Below are 20422 nucleotides of genomic sequence, written 5' to 3'. Positions count from 1 at the left end.
TACCACAAGCGGCGGGCCGAAACCTCTGTCTCGGCCCCCCCCGTCTAAGCGTGCCTCTCCTTTGGCTTCTAGATCTCCTCCTCCTCGTCTCCATTCCCCCCGGTTCTCTCCTGGACCCAAGGAGGTGGAGACTAGACCTCTATCAAGGTCACTGAGGCGGCACTCTAGGTCTGCCTCGGTGGCCTCATCCAGGTCAACATTTTCAATGTCAGACACTGATATGGACCGGATGATGAGGCGTTTCATCCAGGCCTAGATGCAGATGGGAGTGCTCCTGCCCCCCCCCCCAATCCGGGAGGGGCCTCTACCACCTTTTTCGCCCCCATAGCTCCTTCTCCGATCCGACTCCCGGGTTCTGAGCCGTCGGAGCCGGGCAGAGTCGGACCCGGGGGTGGGTCGGATCCGATTGGTCGATGCACCTTGGATCCGATCCATCCCTAGAGTGCTTTGGGTACTTCGTACCCGACCTCTCGGAGCAGTGGGCCGAGCCTTGGATCCGAGGGAGCTGGTGTATATTCGACTCCGTCTAGGTCGGAGCGCACCAGTCTCTCGGATCAGACAGTCTCGGCGCCGGCTCTGATCCATTCATTGTCTCCGAGTGGGGGTCAGCTCTCGAGTCTTAGAGAGGTCGGCTCCCCCTCGGCCTTCGTTGTGGAAAGGGCTCTGTCGAGGACATCCGGACCCCCAGTCCCTGTCTCGGCTCCATCCCGCACTCCCTCGCAGCTGAGCCAGGCTCCCATCAGCCGGTCCCGGGGACAGCCAGCCTCAATGTCCCAAGTGGTTCCCTTGGAACATCTGGTTGCTGGCGAGGACTCTTCGGACAGTCCCCCCGAGGAAGTGCCTCGTAAGTGTAAGAGGAGGCACGTGGACTCCCCTGAGTCCATTACCGAAGACACAGACTTGGAGGAAGGGGAGGGCTCCCCAAGATCACCCCCAGAAGACGTCTCCTTTGGAGACATTATGGAAATGTTTAGGATCGGGGGGGGGTGGTCTGCCCCCAAGGCCTCCTTGGATGAGTCTGTGTTCTTGGAGGCTTTTGAGCCGGGCCCGTCTACCTCTTGGGTGTCCCCTCCTGCCGATCCTCTGGTGGACCTTATTGCCACCAGAGCGTGGAAGGACCCGGACACCGTTGAGCCTGTTCCCAAGCGTCCGGACCGTATTCTTAGTCCCCCAGCGGACCGCACACATTGGAGTAAGGGACCCCCAGCAGATGCCATGATGATGGCTGCAGCCACAAAGAGGGAATTAGCTCAGGAGAGTCCCTCCATGCATCCCCCGAGCAAGGAGTCCCGCTCGATGGATCGCATTGGGAAGCGAGTCTTTAGTTCAGCAACCTTCTCCCTGAGGGCGCTGAACTACATGGCACACGTGATAAGGATGCAGCAAGACCTGATTAAGGAGTACGCTGCATCCCCCCTAGAGTCCATGTCGGCGGAGGACAGACAGGTGTACTCCACCCGTATGGCCACTCTCAGAGCAATTTCTAATACTTCTATGCGGCTACTGTCTCACGCAACAGAGGGAGCCGCTAGAGCTAGCGGATCGGGCCTTGTTATGAGGCGCCAGACCTGGCTCCGCCACTGTGACTTCGCAGAGCCCTTCAAAGCGACCTTCGCGAATGCCTCCTTCGATGGTTCTGCCCTTTTTGGCAAAACTGTTCACGAAACGCTTGTCCAGAGCGAAAAGGACGGGAAGACGCTGTCTGCCGTCGGAGTCCGCTTCTCAGCTCCCCAGAGGTCCTTCTCGAAGAACCAAAAGGGACAGAAGAATATGGTTCCGGAAATCGCATCAATCCCAACCTGCTCCGGACAACCAGTCCTTCCGTGGCAGAGGAGGACAAGGGGGGTCGCCGTCCTAGAGGCAGAGGGGCTCCTAGGAACTTTGGGTCCAGAGAACCTTTCTCTGACAGTCCCACGCAGCAACCCTGATGGGTTGCCCAGCTGCCCATCTCTGGAGGCAGTCGGGGGGCGGTTTTCGAGGCACCTGACAACATGGGAGTCAATCACGTCAGACCGTTGGGTGCTTCGGGTGATATCCAGAGGCTATTCAATTCCCCTTCGCGGTATTCCCAGATCCCAAAACATCCTCGATGTACCACCCGATCAAAGGGAGGCGGCAGCTGTCGAGATCGTGCAGCTGCTAACAAAAAGAGCCATCCAGCGCGTCCCCCAAGATCAGACCGGATCAGGGTTTTACTCCAGGTTCTTCTTGGTGCCAAAGAAGACGGGGGACTTAAGACCGATCTTAGACCTGTCACAACTGAACCTGTCTGTAACCAAGCAAAAATTCTGGATGGTCACCTTACAATCTATCCTCCCCCTCTTGCGGGAGAACGATTGGATGTGCTCCATAGACCTCAAGGATGCGTACTACCACATTTTGATGGACAGATGGTCCAGGAGGTTCCTTCGCTTCCGGCTGGGAGCCAGTCACTACCAGTTCAGGGTCCTTCCCTTTGGTCTCACCTCTGCCCCCAGGGTGTTTACCAAAGTACTAGCAATGGTAGCGGCCCACCTGAGACTCCAGGGAATTCAGGTGTTTCCATACCTGGACAACTGGCTCCTCACAGCTTCATCAAGGCATCTGCTGTGCTCAGCCAGGGACTATTTCCTTCACATAGCCCCTCGGCTGGGGATCACCATAAACAGAGAGAAATCTTCACTGGCCCCCACACAGCTTATAGATTTTATTGGAGGAAGATTGGACACAAGAAAAATGCGGGTATTCCTCACTCCAGATCGACTGTCCAACCTGAGGTGTCATATCACGGCCATCTTACAACCTGCTCCGACGGCAGCTTTGGTCCTGAGGGCCCTAGGTTCAATGACGGCAGCCATTCTGCTTCATGCTCGACTACACATGCGGATTCTTCAATGGACCCTCCAGGTCCAATGGTCCCCGCTTTACCTTTCTCTCAACAGCCCCGGTAGCCATCAGCAAAGCATGCAGGAGCTCCCTGTTTTGGTGGCTCCAGTCGACGGAACTCCTAACAGGGAGACCCTTCTGTGCTGCATTCCCCCTAGCCACAGTGACCACAGACGCTTCTCGCCTCGGGTGGGGGGGGGGGCATTCAGCGGGCAGAATTGTCCAAGGCACGTGGAACAGTTCAGAGACCTCACTGCATATCAATGTCCTGGAGATGAGGGCAGTGCTATTAGCGTTGCAAGCACTACACAGCCTTCTCCCTGCAGGGACTATTGCTATCCAGACGGACAACATGTTGGTAGTCTGGTACATCAACAAACAGGGGGGAACCAGATCCTACCCCCTTTGTCGAGAGGCCATGAGAGTCTGGGAATGGGCAATCTCCACCAACCGCTTTCTTGTGGCAACGCACATTCCGGGAAGGTCCAGCATCCTAGAGGACAAGCTCAGTCGCACCATTCTTTCCCCTCAGGAATGGTCTCTCAACTCTCTAGTAGCGAAGCAGATTTTTGCCGCCTGGGGGGGCAACCCTGTTGCGATCTTTTTTTCTTCTCCCTCAAATGCCAAATGCGACAGTTTCTTTGCTCTACTTCCCCCATTCGGGGAACCCCCGAGAGACGCCCTGGTGCATGCTTGGCCTCCCGGTCTCCTATACACTTATCCTCCACTGCCTCTAATGCAGAAACTTCTACAGAAAGCCAACAGCTTGGGGAGCAAAATGATTATCATTGCCCCGTTCTGGCCTAGTCAACCTTGGTTCCCTTATGTGTGGTCTCACAGAGTGAATCCGCTCTGGATTCTAGATCAGATTCCAGATCTCATTTCCCATCTTCAAGGGCTTCAAATTCCAAACCTTCACACTCTGAAATTGACAGCCTGGCTGCTCCAGTTCCATCCCTGATAAGGACTCCCGGTATCTCGTCACCAGTGAAAGCCATCTTACTGGCGGCCCATAAACCTTCCACTAGGAAGGTTTATCGAAGCAAATGGAAGAGATTTTACATTTGGGCAGAACAAAACAATCTTGATCCCTTTTCTGCACCACTTTCGGCGGTACTGGACTTGACAGACCTTTTCCAACAATGAGCAAGCTCTTCCACAGTAAGGGTACAGATGGCAGCTATTTCTCATTGTCATGTGGGTCATGACTCAACACCTCTCATGGCTGCAAAAATGTGTAAAACCTTTCTCAAAGGTGCTTTCCTTTTGAGACCTCCGGTTAAGGAAGCTGTACCACCTTGGGACTTATCTTTAGTCCTGCAGGCCCTAACCGCTCCCCCCTTTGAGCCTGCAGCCTCTGTGGATTTGAAGTACGTTTCCTGGAAAACTGCCTTCTTTAGTAGCCATTACGTCAGCTAGAAGAGTTTCTGAGCTTCAGGCTCTGTGCGTCAAACCACCGTGTCTCTCCTTTTTTCCTGATAGGGTTTTCCTCAGGACCAATCCTTCCTTTCTGCCGAAGATTTCTTCAGAATCCAATATCAACCAATCTATTAATTTGCCAGTTTTCTTCCCCAAGTATAAAAACAAAGGAGAATATAAATTGCATTCTTTCGACGTTCATAGACAACTGCACTTCTATATTCACAGAACAGTTAGTCATAGACAATCTGATCAACTGTTCGTCTCCTTTGCAAAATTCGCACTGGGTAAGGCAGTCTCTAAGGTCACCCTGTTGAAGTGGATTTCTAATTGTATCTTGCAGGCTTATGACACCTCAGGAAGGCCAGCTCCTCAGAGAATTACAGCGCATTCTACCAGGGCAGTATCTACTTCTGCTGCTTTTAAATCTAGAGTGCCATTAGATGATATCTGTGCAGCAGCCACTTGGACCTCTTCTCATACTTTTATTTCACATTATAAAGTGGACGTTGTTTCCAGAGGGAGAGCATCCTTTGGCTCTGCGGTGCTCCGGAACATCCTTCCATGACGGCCGCCCAAGATTCAGGTAGCTGGGGACTCTGTTCCACAGGTTGCAGACAAATGAAGTCTGCCTACTTCAGATTAAGAAGTTATGTACTCACCATAACGTTCCATCTGAGTAGGTGACTTCATTTGGATGCAACCATCCCCCCCTCCATCCCCCTGACCTTGCATAGCAATATGAGTCCTGGTTTCCCAGGAGTCTGTTATACTAGTATTCACAGGGCAAACTCAATCTGAGGTCAGTCAGGGCTTGGCAGGGGATTATGGGTAGAGGGAGGAGCTAGGAGCTCGGATCCTAAAGCTTTTGAACTGCCGGCTCGGATCCGATTCCCACAGGTTGCATCCAAATGAAGTCACCTACTCAGATGGAACGTTATGGTGAGTACATAACTTCTTAGTCCCACAAACTCTGTAAAGCCTTTCTCAAGGGCATTTTGTTGCTCAGACCTCCAGTTAAAGATCCACCCCCCACAATGGGATTTGAACTTACTTATAACTTCACTAATTCTACCCCCTTTTGAACCGGCAGCTTCTTGCTCCCTCAAACTTCTTTCTTGGAAAATGCTGTTTTTAGTAGCTATAACATCTGCCAGAAGGGTATCGGAACTTCATGCCTTGTCTGTCCGTCCTCCCTATTTGGTTTTTCATAAAGATAGCGTGACTCAGAATGGAACCCTTCCTTTCTACCAAAAGTGTTATCGGAAGCAAATCTAAACCACTCCATTGATTTGCCCGTAACTTTCCCGGACTATACCAACAGGGCTGAACAAAAATTACATTCATTAGATGTTAATCGCCAATTACGGTATTACCTTGACAGGACAAAACAATTCAGAAAATCAGACCAGCTCTTCCTCTCTTATGCTGCAGGCAAGAAAGGCCTTCCAGTATCGAAAGTTACTCTTTCCAAATGGCTGACGTCTATTATTACCTTGATCTATGAGTTGAGACACAGGCAACTACCCTCTAGGCCTAAAGCTCATTCAACCAGGGCACTAACTTCAACGGCTTTTCAAGCAAGGTTATCTCTGGATGCCATTTGTGCAGCAGCTACATGGGCATCCAAACATACCTTTATTGCCCATTATAAGCTTGATCTAGCCTCCAGAAATAGAGCTGGTTTTGGTTCCACTGTACTCAGGAGTCTGTTCCATTGAGCCACCCAGGACTAAGATGCTAGGGACGCTGTCCCGTCCAGCAAGAATGAAGGTGAGAATGACAACTTAACATTAAGAAGTTATGTCTTACCATTTCTGGAGATACAATATGTTGCGTCTTTCCTGGTATCCTTAGTGTTACTAGCAGGTAATCTGTACTCGTAAAAGAGGATTATAATATTATTATTACTATTATAATATTACTTTTGATACTATGTCTTAGCTTCCAAATGAGATCTGGGGAGTTAGCGCATGGTATTGTGGGATATAGGGCTGCCTCGAGCCGGTAAAAATAGCACTCGAGCTATAATATAGGCCGAGTCGGAGTCGAGGATCGGCTCCGAACCCATCCAGCAAGAAAGAAGGCGAGAAGAAGACAACTAACATGGAACTTTATGGTAAGACATAACTTCTTATTACCTTCCGAGAGAGATTCCAGATCCTTAGAAAGGTGGGGGGAAAAGTTGTATACCTTGGCTACCTTAACCATGAGGGCTTTAAACTGTCAGTTCCATATGCTAAAATACCAACAGTCTGTTATCACAATTGAAAAGTAAAATGTCACAACCTGAACAACCAGATTTGAAGGAGTTGCAGGATTTGATACATAGTGCAGAACAAGTGGGTAAGCATACCTTACAATGTGGTTTTGATGCTCTAGAGGCCTCATGCAGAGCTGCTGTTACAGGATCAGTCATACGTAGGCATGCTTGGCTTAAGGAACAAACCTTACCTGATCATGTCAAAGCTAAATTACTAGACGCTCCTCTTCAAAAGGATGTACTATTTGGTGCTAATGCTGAGGAGGTATTAAGGAAAATGGAGGAAAAGGCTAAATCAATGCAAACTGTGAAGGGATTTCTACAGGTACAACCCCCACGTTTTAGTAGAAATTGGCCTTCCAAAAACTGGTCCTTTCCGGCCACAGACAGACCCCAAAGAGGCAGATACAGGCGCCCAAGTGGCAGAGGACAATCCCAAGGATCGTACAGAGGCAGCAATGGCAAGCTCCTTCACAAAGAGCTGGTGAGGACAGCTCGCAATCTATCAGAAAGCAAACACAGTGACTTCCCACTTTGCATGCCAACCAGATCTCAAATGGCAGCCCCCTTGGGAGGAAAGCTGGCATTATTTTCAAAAAATTGGCATACTGTCACAAAAGACAAATGGATCCTGGACATTATAAACAGAGGCTACAAATTCCATTTTCACACCCTTCCAAAAATGTGAGGCATGCCAAACCTGCCACACAATCAAAGGGCAGAGGCACAAAGGCTAATTACAGATCTCAAAAACATGAAAGCTATTCAAGAGGTACCTATGCACGAACAAGGTCAAGGGTTTTATTCCAGGCTATTTCTGGTGCCAAGGAAGGGAAAAGATTGGAGACCTATTCTGGATCTATCCATCCTAAACACATTCCTACTCGTACCAAAATGCAAGATGCTCACCCTACAGCAGCTTCTTCCCATGCTGGGCAAGGAGTCTTGGCTGGTAACATTGGACCTCAAGGAGGCATACCTGCATGTCCCAATCAGACAAAATTGCAGAAGATACCTCAGATTTCTTGCAGGTTCAACTCATTATCAATTCCCTGCATTGCCCTTTGGCTTATCTACTGCGCCCAGAGTATTCACGAAATGCCTGGCATCAGTAATTGCCTACTGCAGACTTCAAGGGATACAAATATATCCCTATTTGGACGACTGCCTTATCCAAGCGGACAGCAAACACATCCTTCAGAAACATCTGGCTTATGTAATAATGTTGTTGAACTCTCTGGGATACACAGTCAACAAAAAAAAAATCAAGACTAATACCCTCTCGGAAGATAATTTTCCTGGGTGCCAACTTGGACACAAACACCCAGATGGCCTACCTCACGCCAGAAAAGCAGGGGCAACTAATTCAATACTTCAGAGCACTGGCAAATTGCACCAGGCTTACTGCAAGGAAAATCCTGCAGGCTCTGGGATTCATGGCATCTTGCATCTTACTAATCCCATGTGCAAAGCTGCATATGAGGAAACTACAATGGTACCTGAAAAACATATGGTCTCAGCACAGCCACGGTTTGGAAACAATAATACCACTAATTCCATGTCTGCAAAAGGAATTTCTGTGGTGGGCTCAAGCATGCCAAACAAGCACAGGTCTTCCTTTCAGCAAGCCTCAAGCAAATCAAGTCATCACAACAGACTCCTCGGACTACGCCTGGGGGGCGCACATGACAGAACGGTGCATTCAGGGCAAATGGTCCCAAAAAGAAAAGCACCTTTACATCAATCAAAAAGAAATGCTAGCAGTAATAAATGCTATTATAGCTTTCAAGAACTTTCTACAACCAGGTCAACTTTTGATAAGAACGGACAACACCACAGTTATGTGGTACATAAACAAGCAGGGAGGAACACATTCTTACCCCCTATGCAGACTGGCCATGTCACTTTGGAACATGGCCATGGACTTACAAATGGAACTACAAGCACAGTACTTGCCAGGCAAGGAAAACACGCTGGCAGACAACCTAAGCAGGAATATGACAGATCCACACGAATGGAAGTTGCATCCAAAAGTTTTTACAGAAATAATCCAAGAATGGGGAAGGCGAGACATAGATCTATTTGCCTCCCACAAAAATCATCAATTGACAAAATTCTGCTCAAGGATCTTCCATCCAAAGGCCTGGAGAGTGGTCGCTCTTTCAGTTGGACATCAATGACAGTTTATGCCTTCCCTCCTCTTCCTCTGCTGCCCAAAGTGCTATTGAAGACCAGAGCAGACAGACCAAAGATGATCCTCATTGCTCCGGACTGGCCAAGACAACACTTGTACCCACTCCTGAGGAGCCTGACGCATTCCCCTCCATGGACCCTGCCTCTAATGCCTCTTCTTCTGACTCAACACAGCTTCAAAACCCTTCACAGTCAACTAAAAACACTCAATCTAGCTGCATGGAAGATTCCTTAGCATCACAGCAGGCCCTACTCTCCAAGGAGGTGCAGGATGTCATTTTGGAGGCCAGAAGGCCATCAACTAGGAAAGCTTACTCCACAAAATGGAAACGTTTTTGTAGCTGGAATGAGTAAAAGGGCCAGGACCCTGGAAATCTGAATTTACCACAAATACTACAATATTTGACTGAATTGCTAAGCAGTGGACTTTTTCTCCTCCATCAAAATCCATGCCTCAGCCATTTCTGCAGAATACAACACTGATCCACCTTTATTCTCTCACCCTCTCTTAAGACAGTTCCTCAGATGGGCAAAGAATTTGAGACTGCCAAGGAAGCAACCAATACCTGCTTGGGATCTTAATTTCATTCTGGAAAAACTGACCCTGCCTCCTTTTGAGCCAGCTGCTTCAGCAGATTTGCAATACCTGTCCTGGAAAACAGCTTTCCTTCTGTCTATTACCTCAGCTCGTAGAGTTTCAGAATTACAGGCTGTCATGGCTGTCAAGCCTTTTATCATCTTCCATCAGGACAGAGTTTCCTTACGAACTAATCCGTCCTTTATGCCTAAAGTGGTATCCAGGGTAGCTTTAAATCAGGCCATACACTTACCTACTTTTTATCCTAATCCTCAAAACAAAGGGGAGAGATTACTACATTCCTTGGACATCCACAGACAACTGCGTTATTATTTGGACAGAGCAAAGCCTTTCAGAAAATCAGAACAGCTCTTTGTGGCCTATGCCGTAGGATCTCAAGGAAAACCAATTTCCAAACAGACAATTTCAAAATGGATAGCCCACTGCATACGCTTTTGCTATTCCTTTCATGGCAAAACTGTACCTACAGGCATTAGAACTCATTCCACCAGGGCCACAGCCACCTCTACAGCCTTCCTCAGAGGAGTTCCTACCAAGGATATCTTGGAAGCAGCCAGTTGGAGTTCTGTGCATACCTTCTCCAAGCACTACAACTTACCATTATACTCCAAATCTAGAGCAGGCTTTGCCACTGCAGTCTTGCAGGGCATTTTGGCTCCTCCTAGTTACACCTAGTGCCTACCACCCTTTTCTTAGCTTTGGTATTCTACCCTTCTGTGAGAACTGCAGCTGTATGCACGATGAACATAGTACAGTTTTGTACCTACCATAAATGTAGATGTTCGAGTGCTAATACAGCTGCAGTCCAGGTTTCCCACCCTCCTTCCCCTTTAGGGGTATTCTTTTATGGTGTATTTGCTTGCAACTACTGTTTGTTGATTATATTGCATGGCATTATTACCTTATTTTATGTATTGCCTTCCTTCTGGGGGCACCTGACATCTGGGGCAAGAAAAACTGAAGAAAATGGCGTTGGCTGGTTCCTTTATACCCCTGTTGCACTGACGTCAGGGAAGAAGCGACAACAACCGATGCCGGACCTGGACTTTGGAATTCGGCCGACCGAGGACCCGCCTGACGGCAGGAGAACCCATCTGTGAGGACTGCAGCTGTATTAGCACTCTAACATCTACTTTTATGGTAGGTACAAAACTGTACTTTGCAAGCAGCAACCATCGAATATTTTAGGATATTTTAGGCTCTAAAACTTATTTTGTAACTCGCATAATGTATTGCAGCTCCTGTTATAGCCAGATCTTGTTTACCATGTTCACACAGACATTGGTAGGAGCCCCTAAGCTAATTTTCATTGTTTGAAAGCCATTTCATCTGGTTTACTGAGCATCATCTCAGGTCAGGTCGGACCACTTCACTTTGTCTCTGCTGCTTGTAGAGCAGTATTTTGCATTAGTAGGCTAGTTGTGTTCCTCTTCTCATGTTGTATTGCTGTTGTAGTGAGTGGTATTTGTATCTGATTAGTGTTTCGTTAGTATTGTAGGAGCAGGTTGTTTAGCTTTTGGCTTGATTCATGTACGTTTAAAATGGATAAGGACCAACTTTCTGCTTTTAGTCCTGTGTTTTTTATGCATGGTGTGCCTGAGGGGGTGGATAGCTTAGTCTCTTCCAACATTTATGAAAAGATTTGTGTTATGCCTCTCCAAGAAAGGAAAAAGAAAGTGATCTTAAAAAAGGTTTTGCTTTCCGAGTCGCTGATTTGTTGCAAAAGGATAGAAGAAAAGTGCAGAATTCTGTCTCTGTGACAGATTTCTACCCACACTGCTAAGATTCCATGACTTGATATTTATATAAAAGTTGTAGAACACAAAAACAGTTATTGATTGGAAGTGGTAGTTTGATGTGCATATCAGAAACTGTCAGTAGCTTTTATTGTGAGAAGGAGCTCGCAAAATGGCTTGATTCTAGACCAGTTCAGGTGAGTTCAGTTTTGTTGTACAGCAGATCTGGTGGTGATGTCTCTGGATCCTGTAAAGCAGTCAAATTTGGTTCCAGCTGCTAACACTGTAACCATTTGAAATGCGAGGACCTGCTGGAAAGAGTTCTGGTACACAGAGACTGAATGCTCAAAAAAAGACTTGCATATTGTAAAACTGAGATGGCCATTTCTTGAAATATTCCCTTTTCTCTGAGGTGTGGTAGTGTCTGCATTGGTGTATATATAAGCTTCAAGGGTGGGATTTGCCTCCTGCAAAACAAAAAATGTTTAAAGGAGAAGAGCAGTGTTTAAGGTTTACTCTTCTCCTGTATTTGCTATCATTTTTTTTCCCTTAAATTTCAGTAAGGAGCTCACTAAACAGCTGTCCTGTTGAAGAATGCTGTTACAGAACCATCCAGTCTGATTTTTTGGGGGTGTGTCTCGATTTTTCTCATTCTAGAAAATGTCTAGGAATGTTGCAACCAGTCTTAACTGTTCAGCATATGAGAACAAAAGTTTTTTGTTGTCTATTTGCAGTCCATTTTAGTTCAGCAAGTTAGAGTGAATATGTTTCTGCTTGTTATTTGAGATGCTTCTCTATGCTGTCCATGTGTTCATTCAATAGTTTACACAACATTGATATTTCCTACATTAGGAAGTACAATTCAGAAATCCCTAAAATGCATTTCCCCCATGTAAGGAACTTTGCCAGCCTACCACACCTCCAAATAAACATACCACAGTCGCACAGCTTTGTGGAAATTGAGATCCACTGCTGTATACCACTGGTTCACACAGTGCAGGTGTATTTGGCTTTGACCAACTGATCTGAAGTAGTTTACTTAATTATGTATTCAACCTGTGGGTTTTCGGATCCGAGATGGCCCACATCACCAGCATCTGATCCAAGTGCATCCCCTACCCATAATACCCCTCCATCTCCTTCCTCACATCTCATTTGCCGCTTTACTGCTAAGCATCGTTGTTGCTGAGCTCTAGGCGTTTTTTTTCTTGTGGGCAAGTGCTTTTTGAGCTACTTTGTCCAAGTTAGGTGCCCCATTTTCCTTTTTTACCTCCCCTAACCTCGTGCGTATCCGTCGGTCAAAAAAAATAAGTTTTTTGTGTACTGTTTCTCCTCCCTTGGCCTTCTCGTACTGTTACAGTTAGCATGCGAGTGCGTGTGTGTGGGGGCGGCCGCCTTTAGACATGGCTGAGACCCCAAAGCCAGTCTTTAGAAAATGCATGGAGTGTGCCCATAAGCTGTCTTCAGCCGATGGCCACACTTTGTGTTGTATGCTTAGGAGTGGCCCATTTGGATACAGCCTGCTCTATCTGTGCGGACTTTAACCCAAGAGCCCTCAAGGACAGGAGGGCTAAAGTAGTGTTGAAAAGGCTCCTGCTTGCATCAGGGATGGCTGTCCCTACTACTTCAGTTTCTTTGCTAACAGCTGGTACCGTATTCTCCCTCCCCAGGTCTCTGGGGCTCAAACCCCCGGCTTGAGGCCTTCAGAGGGGAAGAAAGGACACAGGGATCAGCCTAGAAAGCGGTCCCCTTATCACTCTGTTCCATCGGGGCTTCCCTCTAAGTCCGAGACTCTTCCTAGACCCATTACCCCCCCCGACTCCTCTCACCCAGGTTTTCCCCAGAGTTGGTGGAGCCTATGCCACTGTCTAGAGCCTCCCATCACCAGCACTTGTGGATGATGTTGGTAGCTTCTTCCTCCTATTCCACCTGCACCTTGAGTGAGTCCGTGATGGATTGGATGATGTGGAAGTTTATTTGCGCCCAGTTCCAGATGGGAGTCTTGCCTGCCTCATCTCCCTCCGGAGTGGGGAGCCGCCCCCCCCCCTTTTTCACCCCCATAGGTCCTTCTCTGGGTCCTGTTTGTTCCCAGTTTGAGCGTAGTCTATCCCTGGGTATCTGTGCTCCAGTAGGCTCTGCCCCTGGCTCCTCATCAGACCCGAGGGGAGCGGCTCCATTACTCGTTCCCCAGGATGTCTGCTCTCCTTAGGCATTTGATGTGGTGGAGAGGGTCTTCTCGAGTGGGTTGAGACCCCTGACCATTTTCTCTTTGGAATCTGTCCAGACTCCCTCTCTTCTGGGTATGGCGCAGACCTTCCTGTCATCTCAGGGACAGCCCGTGCTTGACTTGCCCCAGGGTGAACCCACCAGGGAGCAGCAACAAGTTGACAAGTCCCCCTCAGAGGGTCCCACTGAGGAGGTTCCTCGTAAACGAATGTGTAAAAGGAGGCAGTTGGACTCCTCACCAGAGTCCCTCACTGATGACACTAACCTGGAGGAAGGGGGGGGGGTTCACCCCCCCTCCCGAAGTTGTCTCCTCCTGAGACATCATGGAACTCTTACGCCAAGGAGAGTGGGGTGGTCCGCCCAAAAACCAACCCAGGACAAGTCAGTATTCTGGAGGCTTTCGGCACGGACCCATCTACCTCCTGGGCCCCCCCCCCCCGGCAGATCCGCCCGTGGACTTTATCACCTGCAGAGCATGGAAGGAGCTGGACAATGTGGACCCAACCCTGAAAAGACCAGATAAAGTTCTTAGCCCTCCTTCAGACAGAACCATCTAGATTAAGGGGTCCACCTTAGACACTATGGTGGTGGCAGCTGCCACCAGGAAAGACCTCGCACAGGGGCGTTCTACTGTCCATCCTCCTAACCAGGAGTGGCAAACAATGGATCGTTTGGGGAAGCGAGTCTATGCTTAAGCCACCTTTACCATAAGGGCACTGAATTACATGGCGCATATCATCTGACTGCAGTGAGACTTAGTCAAGGAAATTGCTGAGTCTGCCCCAGAGCACACAGCAGATGGCAAGAAGATGTTCTCTGTGCACATGGCCACTCTGGAAGCGGTTGCAAATGCGTCCATGCATCTCCTCTCACATGCCATGGAAGGAGCCTTGAGAGCGGCTGGTTCCTGATTTGCCATGAGGCGACACGCCTGGCTCCAGCTATGTCAGTTTTCGGAACCCTTCAAGACGTCCTTTGTGAATGCTCCTCTTGATGGCTCTTCCCTGTTAGGGAAGTCTGTATGTGAGAGACTAGTCCAGAGCGAGAAGGATGGGAAGACACTGACATCAGGATCCACTTCTCCACCCCTCGGAGATCCTTCTCAAGTAATCGAGGGGCAAAGATGATGTGTTTCCGGAAATCTCAGTTCTCCCGGGAAACTCTGGACTCTTTCCCCGAAGGCAGAGGGGGTTATGACAGATGCCGGCCCAGAGGCAGAGGGGCTCCGAAAAACTTAGGGTCTCGGGAAAGTTTCTCTTACAGACCCGTGCAGCATCCTTTAGGGGTTGCCTGACTGCTCATCTCTGGATGTAGTCGGGGGCCATCTGTAGTTACACCCAACGGAGTGGGAGTCCATTACAACAGACCGTTGAGTGGTATAAATCATATCCAGAGGTTATTCCATCCCATTTGTGAAACCACCTTGCCAACCAAAACTACTCCTTGATGTTCCGCCCACACAGAGGGAGGAAGCCGTACTGGAGATGGAAAAGCTGATAAGATTACGAGTCATCCAACCCCCCCCCATCCCCCCCAGATCAATCCAGATTGGGCATCTATTTCAGGTTCTTTATAGTGCCAAAGAGAAGGGACCCTAAGACCCATTCTGGATCTATCCGTTCTGAACCTGTCGGTAGCCAGGGAGAAATTCCGGATGGACTTTCTTTAGTCCGTTCTGCCCTACTAGTGAGCAGAAGATTGGATGTGCTCGACTGACCTCCAGGACGCGTACTATCATATCAAGATGAACAGGCGCTCCTGCACGTTTCTTCGTTTCCGGCTTGGGGCCAATCATCATCAGTTCAGGGCTGTACCCTTTGGTCCCACCACAGTCCCCAGGGTGTTCAGCAAAGTCATGGTTGTGGTAGCAGCCCACCTGAGGCATCAGGGAATCCAGGTCTACCCCTCTCCGGATGATTGGCTCCTTGCTGCCTGTACCAGGCATATACTGTGTCAAGCCAGGGATTACTTTATTCTCCTTGCAGGCAGATTAGGTATCACGATCAGCTACAGCAAATCTTCCCTGGTCCCTGTCCATAGATTAGATTTCATTGGAACTTGGCTAAATACTATTCAAATGAGTCTTGGCTAGATACTATTCAAATGAGTCTATTTCACCCTAGAGAGAATAAATAGTCTGAAGCTTCACATCTCTTAAGTTCTACAATCCTCCATCCCTTCAGCAGCTACAATTCTATGGGGTCTTGGTTCCATGGCAGCCACCATCAACCTGTTACTCTTCGCCCGCCTTCACATAAGAGTACTCCAGTGAACTTCAGTGGTTCAGTGGTCCCTTCTGGTCTAACTTTTGTCTCATCCGATATGCATATCACGGGCTTGCAGAGAGTGACTCATTTGGTGGATTCTCTCCCCGGATCTTATCAAAGGACACCCTTTTCTTCCATAGTTTCCCACGACCACAGTGACCATGGATGCCACCCAGCTTGGGTAGGGTGGAGGTCATTGCTTGGGAAGGACAGTCCAAGGCAGTTAGTCCTCATCTGAGACCAATTTGCATATCAATGTCCTGGAGATGAGGGCGGTTCTTCTACCGTTGCAAGCGCTTCATTCCTATCATGTGAGTGTTCAATCTCACCGTTTGTTCTTACACACTGGTTCGGAGCCGATCCTCGGCTCCGTGTCGGCCGCATCTCAGACAGTAAACGCAGGAAGCATGATTGTCAGTAATGGACATTTTCTGCCCACACTGACATCTCTTAAAGCCAGATTTAGCTTTCTCCGACATGACTAAATATAATAAACACTTCACTAGGCTAATAAAATAGAAAAACTGCTAATGATTACTTAATCCTATAAATGTATATATACGTGTAGAAAAATCCTATATAAGTATACAAGACACTCACAAACCACACCCAGAGAAAAAAGGGTTAGGCCACAAAAGGGTGCCTGAAGAATGAAGGGGATATATATAAAAATAACACACACACACACAGCATTTCTGTAAACTACTTGAGAAATAGTTATTTCAGCAAAAAAAATGCAGCTTATCTGTAAACTGTAACCAACTATCATGTTTCTATCTGGTCCGAGCTCTCCTCGATCCGATCTGTTGCAGTGGCAAACTAGATCAGAGTAATGGCAGGGAGGATTGTGGGATATGGGCTGGTCTCAAGCTTCTCTGAGATTCAGAGCTTTGCGATGCGGCCGACTTGGAGCCGAGGATCGGCTCCGAACCCGTGTGCAAGAACAAAGGCGAGATGAACACTCCACATGGAACGTTATGATAAGGACATAACTTCTTTTTCTTGTAGAGACTATCACCATCCAGTCAGGTAACATGTCAGTAGTCTGGTATATCAACAAGCAGGGCGGTACCAGATCTTACCCCTTTGTCGAGAAGCCATGAGAGTGTTGGAATGGGTGGTTTCCACAGGCTGCTTTCTGGTGGCAATGCCCATTCTGGGATGGTCCAACATTTTAGTGGACAGGCTCAGCAGGAATATTCTGATGCCTTACAAGTGGTCTCTGAATCCTTCAGTAGCGGTGCAAATCTTCCTCAAGTGGGGCTGGCCTTGCTGCGATCTCTTCGCATCTCCTTCCAGCGCGAAATGCAGTGAGTTCTTTGCTCTGAACCCTCCTCTGGGGGGGGGGGGTCCCCAGAGACGCACTGGTTCATGCTTGACCACCTGGTCTCCTTTACGCTTATCCTCAGTTACCTCTCATCCTGAAGTTTCTTCAGAAAGCTCGCAGGCTGGGGAGCACAGTAATCTTCATTGCCCCGTTCTGGCTTCGCCAAGTTTGGTTCCCTGCTCTTTTGTCTCACCTAGTAGATGTTGTTCGTGTTTCACTGTTGCAGTCATTACATTTGGGTAATCCTGGCAGGTTGCCCTCAGTCGGTCTGAATTCCAAAGTCTTGGATTCTTGTCGGGTGCTGTCGCCTCTTCCCTAACGTCAGGTTGTCAGGGGTATAAAACATGCAGCCGACGCTGTTTTCTTCGGTCTTTTTTGCTGCACGGTGCCCGAAGCAGAAGCAGTTCGCAAGTACCGGTTGACAGACTCCTGAGATTTTTGTGTTCGACTTTCAGATCCGAAGTCTTCATTAAAAGCTAAGTACCCTGTTGGGGAAACTTTTTTTCTTGCTCCAGACCGATGTCAGAAAAAGTTAATTGTATTCCTTGTGGGAAGCAAATATCTCATAAGGACTTTCATTCTCACTGTATTCCTTGCCTAGGCCTTGACCACGACGTTTCAAATTGTCGTTTTTGTGCTAGATTTAACCAACGCACTAAGTGTTGGTACGATTTTGCATTAAGCTATTTTGGGCGCAAATTTAATTAGTGATGGATGGCCATCCGACTACCGGAGTTCGTAAAAAAACGCAAAGGAAAGGAAAAAGGCAACAGAGGTCCAAAACCGATTAAGCTTCTCCTAAGCCGTTTGCCGGTTCTCAGTGAGGAGCTTTCGCAGCCCTTGATGCCTGCTACTTCAGAGTCGCAGGCCGCCACCGACTCCCACGTGGAGTCGGCCAGGCCGCTGGAAACTCAAGGTATTGGAGCCTCTGAGACTATTCCCTCAGATGGGTCCGGAGCTGCTGAGCAGGCATCTGCTTCTGATGGTGTATTCAGACCTAAACAATTGTATATTAAACTGACTACAGCTTCAAAAGCAAAGACTAAAGCACCTTTAAAGGCAAAGAAACAAGTGCATCAGCCACATGGACATAGGAGGCCTAGGCAAGAGACAGACTATTAATCTTCAGATCAAGTTTCTGATTCCTCTTCTGATTAGGAATATTCATTTCCCCACTATGAGGATTCTGATGCTGAAGAATCTATTCCTTCAGCCTCTCCTGAGGACTACTCTTTTGGGGAAACCTTGCATACCATGAGTGCGCATTTCCACTGGGAGAGCCAAGATTATTCAGAATCTAAAAAGAGACTCAGGGACTTCATTTTACTGCCTCAACACAGGTTTCTAGCTTTTCTACCCGTGTTACATTGTTGATGTGTTTTCAGAGTCTAGTCTGAACCCAGCTCCTGTTAAGCCTGACAGATACTACAGGGTTCCTGACTCTCATAAATTCCTTTTTAAAAACCCTGCTGCAGACCCAGAAACTATTTCTCAGGGTCCCAAAGGGGGGTTAAGGCTTCCAATGCAAAAAACCCTACCCCCTCTGACAGATTCTTGGGCACTGGATAGATAGGGAAAAAAAGATTTACTCATCTGCTGCCTTGGCTATAAGGGCCTTAAACTGCCAGTTTCATATGCTCAAATATCAGCAATATGTTATGACACTGCTTAAACAGAAAATGTTGGTAAATTCTGAATGTGCAGAAAACAAAGAAATGCAGGATTTATTGCATGCAGCTGAACAAGTGGGAAAGCATACTTAGCAATGTGGTTTTGATTCTCTTGAGACCTCCTGCAGGGCCGCAGTGGCAGGTTCTGTAATTAGAAGGTATGCTTGGTTGAAGGAACAAAATCTGCCTGATCATGTCAAAGCTAAATTATTAGATGCACCATTACAGTATGATACCTTTAGTGTTAAGGCAGAAGAGGTGTTAAAAAAAAATGGAGGGCAAAGCTAAATCTATGCAAACGGTTAAAGATTTTTTACAAGTACAGCCACCTAGGTTTAGCAGACACTGGCCTACAAATAATTGGTCCTTTCCAGTGTCAGACCTCATGGGGGCAGATCCATATGCCCTCGAGGCAGATACCAGCCACAAGGTTCGTGCAGGTCTAAGCAGTGGGGTGCTTCTACCGCCAAAAGTGGACAAGACAAATCACAACCCTACAGGAAACAGTCCCAATGACTTCCCCCTGCCTGCACCAAGCAGTTATCTTCTGGCAGCACCCTCAGAGGGGAAAATGGCACTTTTTTCACAAAATTGGCCCATTATAACCCAGGACAAGTGGGTTCTAGACAGTGTCACAATGCTACAAGTTTCACTTCCATACCCTGCCAAGGGCAAACGGTTGGCCAGACCTGCCAAAAAATCAATGGGCAGAGGCTCAAGAACAAGTTTAATCACTCATGGACATGGGGGGCTATTAAAGTGCCACAACAAGAGCAGGGACAAGGATTTTACTCTACTGTTCTTGGTACCCAGAAAGGACAAAGCATGGAGACAAATACTGGACCTATCTATTCTAAACACTTTCCTGGATATACCAAAATTCAAGATGTTGACCTTACAGCAGTTTCTGCCCATGATGGGCAGAAAGTTTTGGCTCGTGACTTTAGACCTAAAAGAGGCATACCTGCATGTCCCAATCAGACAAGCATGTAGAAGATACCTCAGATTCAAGGCTGGCTCAAAGCATTACCAATTCTCTGCACTGCCCTTTGGCTTTTCTACTGCGCCCAGGGTCTTCACAAAGTCCCTGGCACCAGTAATTGCTTTCTGCAGACAGAGGAATACAAATATATCCTTCCTTGGACGACTGCCTCATTCAAGCAGAGAACAAGGACATTCTACTACAGCATTTGGCGTTTGTGAAAGACTTTTAACATGCCTGGGGTACACAATCAACGAAAAGAAATCAAAACTAGGACCCTCTCGAGGTAATATTCCTGGGTGCAAGCTTAAATACAACTGTCCAGATGGCTTATCTCACGCCAGACAAAGGCAACTGACTACCTATTTCAAGGGAATGGCAACAAAGGCCCAGCTATCTGCAAGAAAACTTCTGGAGGCTTTGGACTTCATGGCATCCTGCATCCTACTAATTCCATATGCAAGACTGCATGTGAGGAAACTTCAATGGTACCTAAAAAGCATCTGGACACAACATTGCCACAGCCTGGGAACTGTGATTACTCTCATTCCCTGCCTGCAACAGGAGTTTCAATGGTGGGCAAAGGCTTGCCACCAAAACAAGGGACAGCCATTCTCACTACCCCCAGCAGGCAGAACCTAACAACGGATGCATCAGATTATGCCTGGGGGGCACACATGGCAGGAAGAGGCATGCAGGGCACCTGGTTCACAAACCAAATGCATCTACATATCAATCAAAAAGAGATGCTAGCTGTTGAAAATGCCCTGACAGCCTTCAAGTACCTAATTCATATGGGACAACTGATAGACAAGACAACACCTCGGTTATGTGGTACATAAGCAGGGGGGCACGCATTCTTACCCCCTTTGCAGA

At 47.8% G+C, this 20422-nt stretch overlaps 1 protein-coding gene across 1 annotated transcript in view; it reads left to right on the top strand.

The window, feature by feature from the left end:
• The window catches only part of KDM6A (lysine demethylase 6A), a gene marked incomplete in the record, with an annotated part of 3528619 nt that overhangs the window by 1065889 nt on the left and 2442308 nt on the right, over positions 1-20422 (top strand).

The sequence above is a fragment of the Protopterus annectens genome, chromosome 5.part0 (assembly GCF_019279795.1).
Source record: "Protopterus annectens isolate FY-2018-M chromosome 5.part0, PAN1.0, whole genome shotgun sequence".
Classification (NCBI taxonomy): Eukaryota; Metazoa; Chordata; order Ceratodontiformes; family Protopteridae; genus Protopterus; species Protopterus annectens.
This window is presented reverse-complemented; position numbering and strand designations above follow the sequence as displayed.